The sequence below is a fragment of the Lissotriton vulgaris genome, chromosome 2_1 (assembly GCF_964263255.1).
Source record: "Lissotriton vulgaris chromosome 2_1, aLisVul1.2, whole genome shotgun sequence".
Classification (NCBI taxonomy): Eukaryota; Metazoa; Chordata; class Amphibia; order Caudata; family Salamandridae; genus Lissotriton; species Lissotriton vulgaris.
The window spans coordinates 1,557,790,086-1,557,797,416 of NC_141687.1; the positions used below are offsets into that span (position 1 = coordinate 1,557,790,086).

General features: G+C 46.0%; 1 protein-coding gene across 1 annotated transcript in view; it reads left to right on the forward strand.

The window, feature by feature from the left end:
• UBXN4 (UBX domain protein 4) overlaps window positions 1-7,331 on the forward strand; it is a 210,254-nt gene that overhangs the window by 106,249 nt on the left and 96,674 nt on the right. The gene's annotated exons all lie outside the window — the stretch shown is intronic.

Here is a 7,331-nt window from a genome sequence, read left to right on the forward strand (position 1 = left end):
CAATGACCAATATGGGTGGATAGTAGGCGGAGCTTCAAGTACGTACTCCAATGCAACATGGCTCGCTGAGCAGCGCATGCGCTGCCCAGACTTGACGTAAAAAAAGATTCCTAGAAGTCCCCTGGTTCCAAAAAGGGCCCATCCCTTTAAAATGCTAGCATTGCTGGTGCAGAGTGCTTTCAGAAAGTTCGACTAACTGGAAGCCATTTTAGCTTTTTGTTATATATGCCAAGATGATCTCTCCTACTATTTACATGACCAAGAAGCACTCTCCAATATGGACAGCCTTTGATTATCCCAATTAACCAAAAAAAACTACTCACAACGCAACCCACGCTCATCCTCTGTTGGCATTGATTCTTCTGAATAGAGGGATTGTAAACGTGTGATCTTTTTTCCTCAGGTGACATTACATGGTTATTTGTTTGTCAACTAATGCTAGTGGCCCTGCCCCCCCCCACCTTGTCAGTGCCAGTGGTACCAAATGCAAACTAGTTGTAACATGTGCTACACCTTTTTGAAGTCCCTGTAAACATTCATGTCTCCTTAAACACTAACTTCACAGTCGGGGACCACCAACTTAGTTCGACCATTTCCATATAAACCTCAACATAGAAGGCAGTTTCTGCACCTTAGTCCAACCATTGGTGGCCCGAGCAGCACTCTTCACTATTCTTTAACCCATTCCAAAGCAGTTTCGTTATTTACACATCTCTGTTGTTGCTTCATTATCCACCTACCACAGAGCTGGTGTTCTTAAGCAATAGTTGTTCTGATGGCTTTCTAGTTATCAGATTCCCTTAATATTACGAAGAGGCATCTTCCAACTATATGATTGATGTCCCACAACTGAAATCACAATTGACATATTGGAGATATGAAATATACAAAGATAGCCGAGATATTAGTCATTTAAGTGTTGGCGACAATAGAACTTTTTTTCAGTACCTCCTTAGATGTGGGATCCAGAGCTGCCAAGGGTTGATATGTACTTTTTTTTTACATTTGTTAACTTTTTCAGGGCAGGCTCTCTCCATAGTCTTAGTGTTCATAGTCCTCTGCGGCCTTTATCCGACCTACGTTGGTAACAGTTTTACACCGGTTTGTCGTTGTTTTGGGAGCGTTTATGACAACCCTTCTTGCTTACTTTGTTTCTAGATGCATCAGTTTTTTTTCTTTTAATAAAAAATGTTATTGGGTTTCTCAAAGCCTTTCATTCCATGTGATAACATACATATACAATATCGGTGAGTACTGTGGGTCACATTTGGTAACAACATATTGTGGAATGAGTGAGAGTCTGCGTCTTCTACAGCAGTGAATACATAATGCAAGGTACTGTGTTGGTACAGTTGTGGTTACCTATAATAGTTCACCCCGGCTTTAGGAACATATCAATTTACTTAGCCTAATACTACATTCAAAGGGACAGGTGCGTAGGGGGAAGTGGAGGGGGATAGGGGTGGTGCGTCTTGGGTACCTATATGTTCATGTTCGTGGGATGGCAGACATCGAGAAGATGTTTTTGTAACCCATTGTGTTTGTAAGTTTGTGTGTAGTAGTGAGGAGGGCAGGGGGAGCAAGGTGAGCATGCTTGCAAGAACTAACCAATACACAGCCAAATTGGTCCAGAGCCGTGCAGGTTTAATAATGGTATGTCACTGGGAGTTAATTGTGTCTGAAGCCTTAAAGGACTCTAGGTAGAATTCACGGCTCATTTCTGCAGGTCTTTTCCGTAGGCCCTGGCGCTGTTCCTGGCGAAGAGCACCACTCTCTGCTAGTCTCCAGTGCTTTAGTTCTTCTTTCCATGCCAATACCCTGGGAGGGCCGGCAGATTTCCACAGCCTGGTGATGCTGTGTTTTTCCAAAATGGGTGCTAGATCTGCACATTTGGCCTGGACTCCGTAACCCTTTCTCCGTGGGTAGAGACCTACGGGGCAACTTTACTCCGTCTGCCATGAGGGCCCCCAACTACCTTTTCTAGGGCCGAGGTAACGTGGGGCCAATATGAAAGCAGGACTGGGCAGTCCCAGAGCATGTGAAGGAAATTGGCATCTTGTTCAGGGCACCTGGGACACGCTGCTGTAGTTTGGGAAAATGGAGTGTATTCTGTGCTCTGTGTTATCATGAATTTTATAAATTTGAGTTGTGGGATACCCTCTAGGGGTATTCTAATATAGTCTTCCACTATCTGTCTAGAAGTGTTCTATTAATAGCTCTCTCCCAGGTGTGCTGTACTGGTAAAAGAGGTGAGGGTTGGTGTGAGCGGATACTACGATACAACAGTGATTCAGGTTTCTGCCAGTCCCCATCAAGTGTAGTGAATGAACTAATTCATTGGTGTCCGGTTCAATCTCATCCATCTGGTGCCCAATGTCGCTTGATGTATCGTACCAGCCTGGCATGTACCATAAAGAGCAGCCCAGTGAGCCCTTGCTTGTGTATGAAGTCTTTGTGGGTGAGTAATATTCCATCTCTGAACAGTGCTTCCACTTCTGACATGCTCGCCCGTGCCCATGGAGACAGCTTGCATCTCGTTAGTGTACCCGTGGGAGTGGGAAGTCCGAGGAGTGGTATATTAGTAGCATACGTGGTGGTGTTTGCAATATATTTCAGGGCTAGTTTCCAGTAAGTAGGTCCAGTATTGAGTAGCACCAGGCTGACATTGGGACTAAGTCTATGAAGCTTTGGGGTGTGTTAGCTATTTCTTGCCGGTTTCATCCCGCCAACCATTATGAGAGCCATTGTAGTTGCCCCGCCAAGCAGTATTCACAAAGTCAGGTGCCCCCATCCTTCTATCCTCAGATGGGAGTTGCAGCTTCGCTAAGCAAATACGACGACGACCTGCACCTCACATTAATTCAACCAGAAGGGTGTTTAGTGCGCAGAAAGTTGAGCTGAAAATCACTGCTGGTAGATTTTTAAAGAATTAGAGGATTCCTCTAAGCATCACCAAATTGGAAATTGCCAGTGATGTCCAGAAAGCAACCTGAGAATGCAATGAGACAATTGCCTTCATTTGATTCCCATCCAGTATGTCATTTGGATCTCTATATATCAGTATCCCCAGATATCGAAAAGTAGTAGGGGCCACAGCTATCTCATGTTAACCAAAGGGTATGGCTTGTAGATGAAGATTGTCCCTAAAGGAAAATGCATGTGATTTCCCGAAATTTTTATGAAGTCCTATGAGGGATTCAAACTGGGAAAAGGTGAGAGCAACCGTATCCAAGTTTTTCCACAGATCTTTTGAGAGCCTTATGCTGTCCGCATACAGTGACAATGCGTGGACCATATGGTTAATAGGGATATCCCAGTCGACATGCTAGGGGTTCGAGCGTGAGCACAAACAACATGGGTGAGAGGGGACACCCCAGTCTCGTGCCCTTTTGTATATCATAGGCCTGCGATATATGTGCCCCAGTGCGAAACCCGGGCAGTAGGGGTAGTGTACTACAGGTTATTCCAATGAATGAAAATGGATGGGAACCCAAACTTCCAAAGAGTGGCCAACATTTAATCCCAACCCAGTGTATCGAAGGCCTGGCGAAGGTCCAGCGATAAGCACCCTGCACCAGTGAGAGTCTCTGGACAGGGAGACATGACATGGTAGAGCGTGCATATATTTAGTGAGGTACTGCGCGTGGAAACAAAACCACCTTGATGGAAGCGTATCAATCTTGGTAATAGTGGGAGGAGGCGAATGGAACGTATTTTGCCAAGCATTTTGTATTTTGTATTCTGTATAAAGCAATGAGAGTGGTCTATATGAGGAAATGTCAGTTTGGTCTCTGACCCATTTTGGCAGCGAGGTCAACAGGGCCTCCACTGTGGTGGGGGTAGTGACCCTGCCCATAGATATTATCGGTATAGCCGCTCCAGCCAAGGAGCCAGCTAGTAGGCGAAAGTAGGATAAAATTCTAGGGGGAGGCCATATGAGCCTGGGGTCTTGTTTTTAGGAAGTTCCCTAATGGCAGTACGGATTTCAGCAACTGTTGTAGGCGCTACGAGCGACACCTTGTCATCTGCCGGGCAAGCACACTGTGTCCAGGAAGCCTTCAATCTCATTCAAGTTCACCTAGTGTGGGACTGAGTAAAGAGACTTATAATAATCATAGAATACCTCATTAATTTAGTTCTTGTGGTTACACAGCTTTCAGTCTGGGTGACTAGCTCAAGTATCGGTGTAGGCGGGGAAGCATTCCTAATCAAAGCGCTAGCAGATTGCCCTGTATGTCCACATTTGTGTGTACTTTCTGTGTATATAAGAATATTTGCACATACCTATGTTTCGAATTTGCCATGCATCCTTCAGTGTCCATTCCTGAGACCACGTCTGTAGGGCTCTAGCCTCCCGTATTGATATCACACCTGGCAGTGGGGGGTGGGACCAATCCAAGTTGGTGTCCAAGACTGCATTAAAATCTCCACCCTACTATCCAGGGGTATGTGGTCCAATACACGAGCGCTGCGCCCACCTGAGTAAGAAAGGTGTTTTGCTCCATGTTTTTATAATTTTTTTAGTTTAAATGTATATCTAGGCGCAGCAGCTACCCAAAAAGGGTTTCCCGGGGCCCAACAGAAACACCCAGAGAAGAGGAATGGAACTTACAAATTAAAAAGACAAGTTTTCAGTGATTTACGAAACAGTGTTACACTCGTCTTTGTATGACGAGACATCAGAAGAACATTCCACAGAACAGGGCCTAAATAAGAAAAAGAACGGCCACCCATACGGGATAGTCTAATCTTAGGCACCTGAAATTTAGCCTGCGTAGTAGATCTAAGGGTGCGTGAAGGCATATACGGATGGACTAGATTTTGCACATACGTGGGGGCCATACCGTGCCTGATTCTGAACATATAGTTCAGAGCTTTAAACTTAATCCGATTTTCAACTCTTAACCAGTGAAGGTCCCTCAAAGAAGCAGAGATAAAAGCTGTCCTAGGAATTCGACAAAGCAATCTGGCCGCGGAGTTGTGGACTCTCTGTAGCTTCCGTATCACATCTTTGTTAGCTCCAAGATAGAGGATGTTACCTTAGTCCTGCCTAGATGTAACAAAAGCCTGGACTACTGTTCTCTGAGAAGGGCAAGGAATCATCCACACAATTTTTCACAACCATTTCAAGATGGTGAAACATGTTGCAGCAACCTTCGTGGCTTGTTGACGCATAAATAGTATATCGTCAATAAGAAAGCCAACGTTGCGAACATGATGTTCAGGGCATAGAGGCTCCCAAAAGTCACTGGTGTGCCATCTAGCATGCCCTGAACCATAGTGTATCTACCATTGGTGTCTATAAGCGTATCTTGTGCGATAAAAGGGACCCCCGCCCTGATCCAGATTGCATCTCCCTGTGCAAACGCTAAGTATGTTGTATGAAATAGCTGCCCCCTCCATTTCTTTTCAAGTTTAGCCGCCTTCGAGGTGGACAGACGAGTCTCCTGTAAAAAGACTATATATGCCTCACTCCTGGCCAGTTGTGCATGTATTCAGTGTCGCTTATTAATTGATCCCATCCCACGAACAAGTGGTGAAGTTATAGTGTTGGGTTGCTGCCATGTGTGTTATAATTTCCGTGCATTCGCCCAAGTCAGGTCTATAAGGTCGGAGCAATGTGTTTGTGTGGCACCCGTCGTGAACCCCCAAGAAAACCCCAATGCAAGTTCCAACTGGAGAACATTGTTCGACCAAACATACATAGCAGCATAACATAACCATTTTGTTGCGTAAAGTGCATCTGCCAAAGGGGCCATTTAGGAGCAACAGACAACGTAGACACCAAGTAAGTCCTAGCGTGATCGCCCAGAGGGACCTGCGCACCAGCAACTAAGTAATGTGTCAGTAGTAACATCCATTCGTCTACAGTTTATCAAAGTAACATACCTTTGCAGATGCATTACGCAATACCCAGGGGCATTTACACTCAGCAAGGGATTGTGTCCCAGCACGTACCTCTGCTAAGGCACCAGTGCTGTAGCACAGGAGAGTGAGTAAATTGCAATACTATTCGGTACCCCTGCATAGCAATCAACCTGGAACCCCTCAACCCAGCAAGTCATTTGCCATCTGTGATGTCATAGAGGGGAAGAGCGGCTGGATATTGTCGGTTTCGAGTGAATCGCGTTGCCTGATGAGGATTCTTTATCTGTAATTTGATGCTCTTCCCAAAGTGTCGTTGTAGATAGTATAGCTGCTTGTTGACCCTCCAACATCTGTTATGGGGTGGGCAATAGGTCCTCCTCACGGCATTCCGGTTTCCTGTTCTGAGACTTTGTCTGCGGTCTCCGTGTGACCTGTGTAGCTGGACGTCTTAGGCCTCTGCAATGGGGAGGTCAGGGAAGGTATGTTCAAGCCATTCCCATGCCTCGACAGGAGTGTCTAAGAAGTTGCTTTTTTGTTTGTGGGTAAATTTGAGCTGGGCAGGGTACTGTAGGGCATATTTCAAATTCAGGGATTGAAAGTGTTGCTGGATTCCATGGTACGAGGCACGTTACTTCTGAACATGTAAGATGTAGTCGGGAAACAAGAAGACATGCTGCCGTTAGAGATCAGTGCCTTTTCGTGTGTATTGAGTAGAATAGTGTTCCAGTTGTTGAGTATTCGGGCTACTATAGGACGAGGGAGGGCCCTTGATGCTCTGCTCTCATCCTGGCAGGGACCCTGTGCACCCGCTCCATACAGAACAGTTTCCGAGAGCCCTTCCTGGGCCACCACCATGTTCAACCAGGTCTCCATGTATTGAGTTGCATTTGGGCCCTCGCTGTTCTCCAGCAGCCCAATGATGCAGAAGTTCCAGCGCGAGCGCCCTTCGGCGGCTTCCACCCTGTCCTGCAGTACGGAGTCCTGATGCTGGAGCTTTTTCACAGTTTCTGATTGTTCCTTTTGCCAAGGGACCACATCATGAAGTGTTGCTGTGTTAGTATTCAGTTTATCTGCAAGGTTTTTGTGATCCACTCTGAGTAGGGTAACCTCGGTGGCAAGGGACCCTAATTGTTGTTCTAGCACTGTGCAAGACTCCCTGATTTCTTTCAGTATGATGTCTAGTTTATCTTGAGGGAGAGCCCAGAGCGGTGGGAGGGTATCAAATCCTCTTCAGTGCTCATGGGAAAGGTGCCCGCGTCAGTGTGTGGTGTCCTCTCAAGGTCCCTCGCCTCAATTTCTCTCCCTTTAGTTAACCCCATGATGTCCTAAGTGGGGTGGTGATAGGAGCACGCACTTTAATATGAGTTGTGTTTCTGATGCAAAAAATCACAGGTTTAACACTCCTGTTATTGCACTTCACAGATGGGCTTTGCGGGGCAGCTACCAATTCCACCAATAATAAC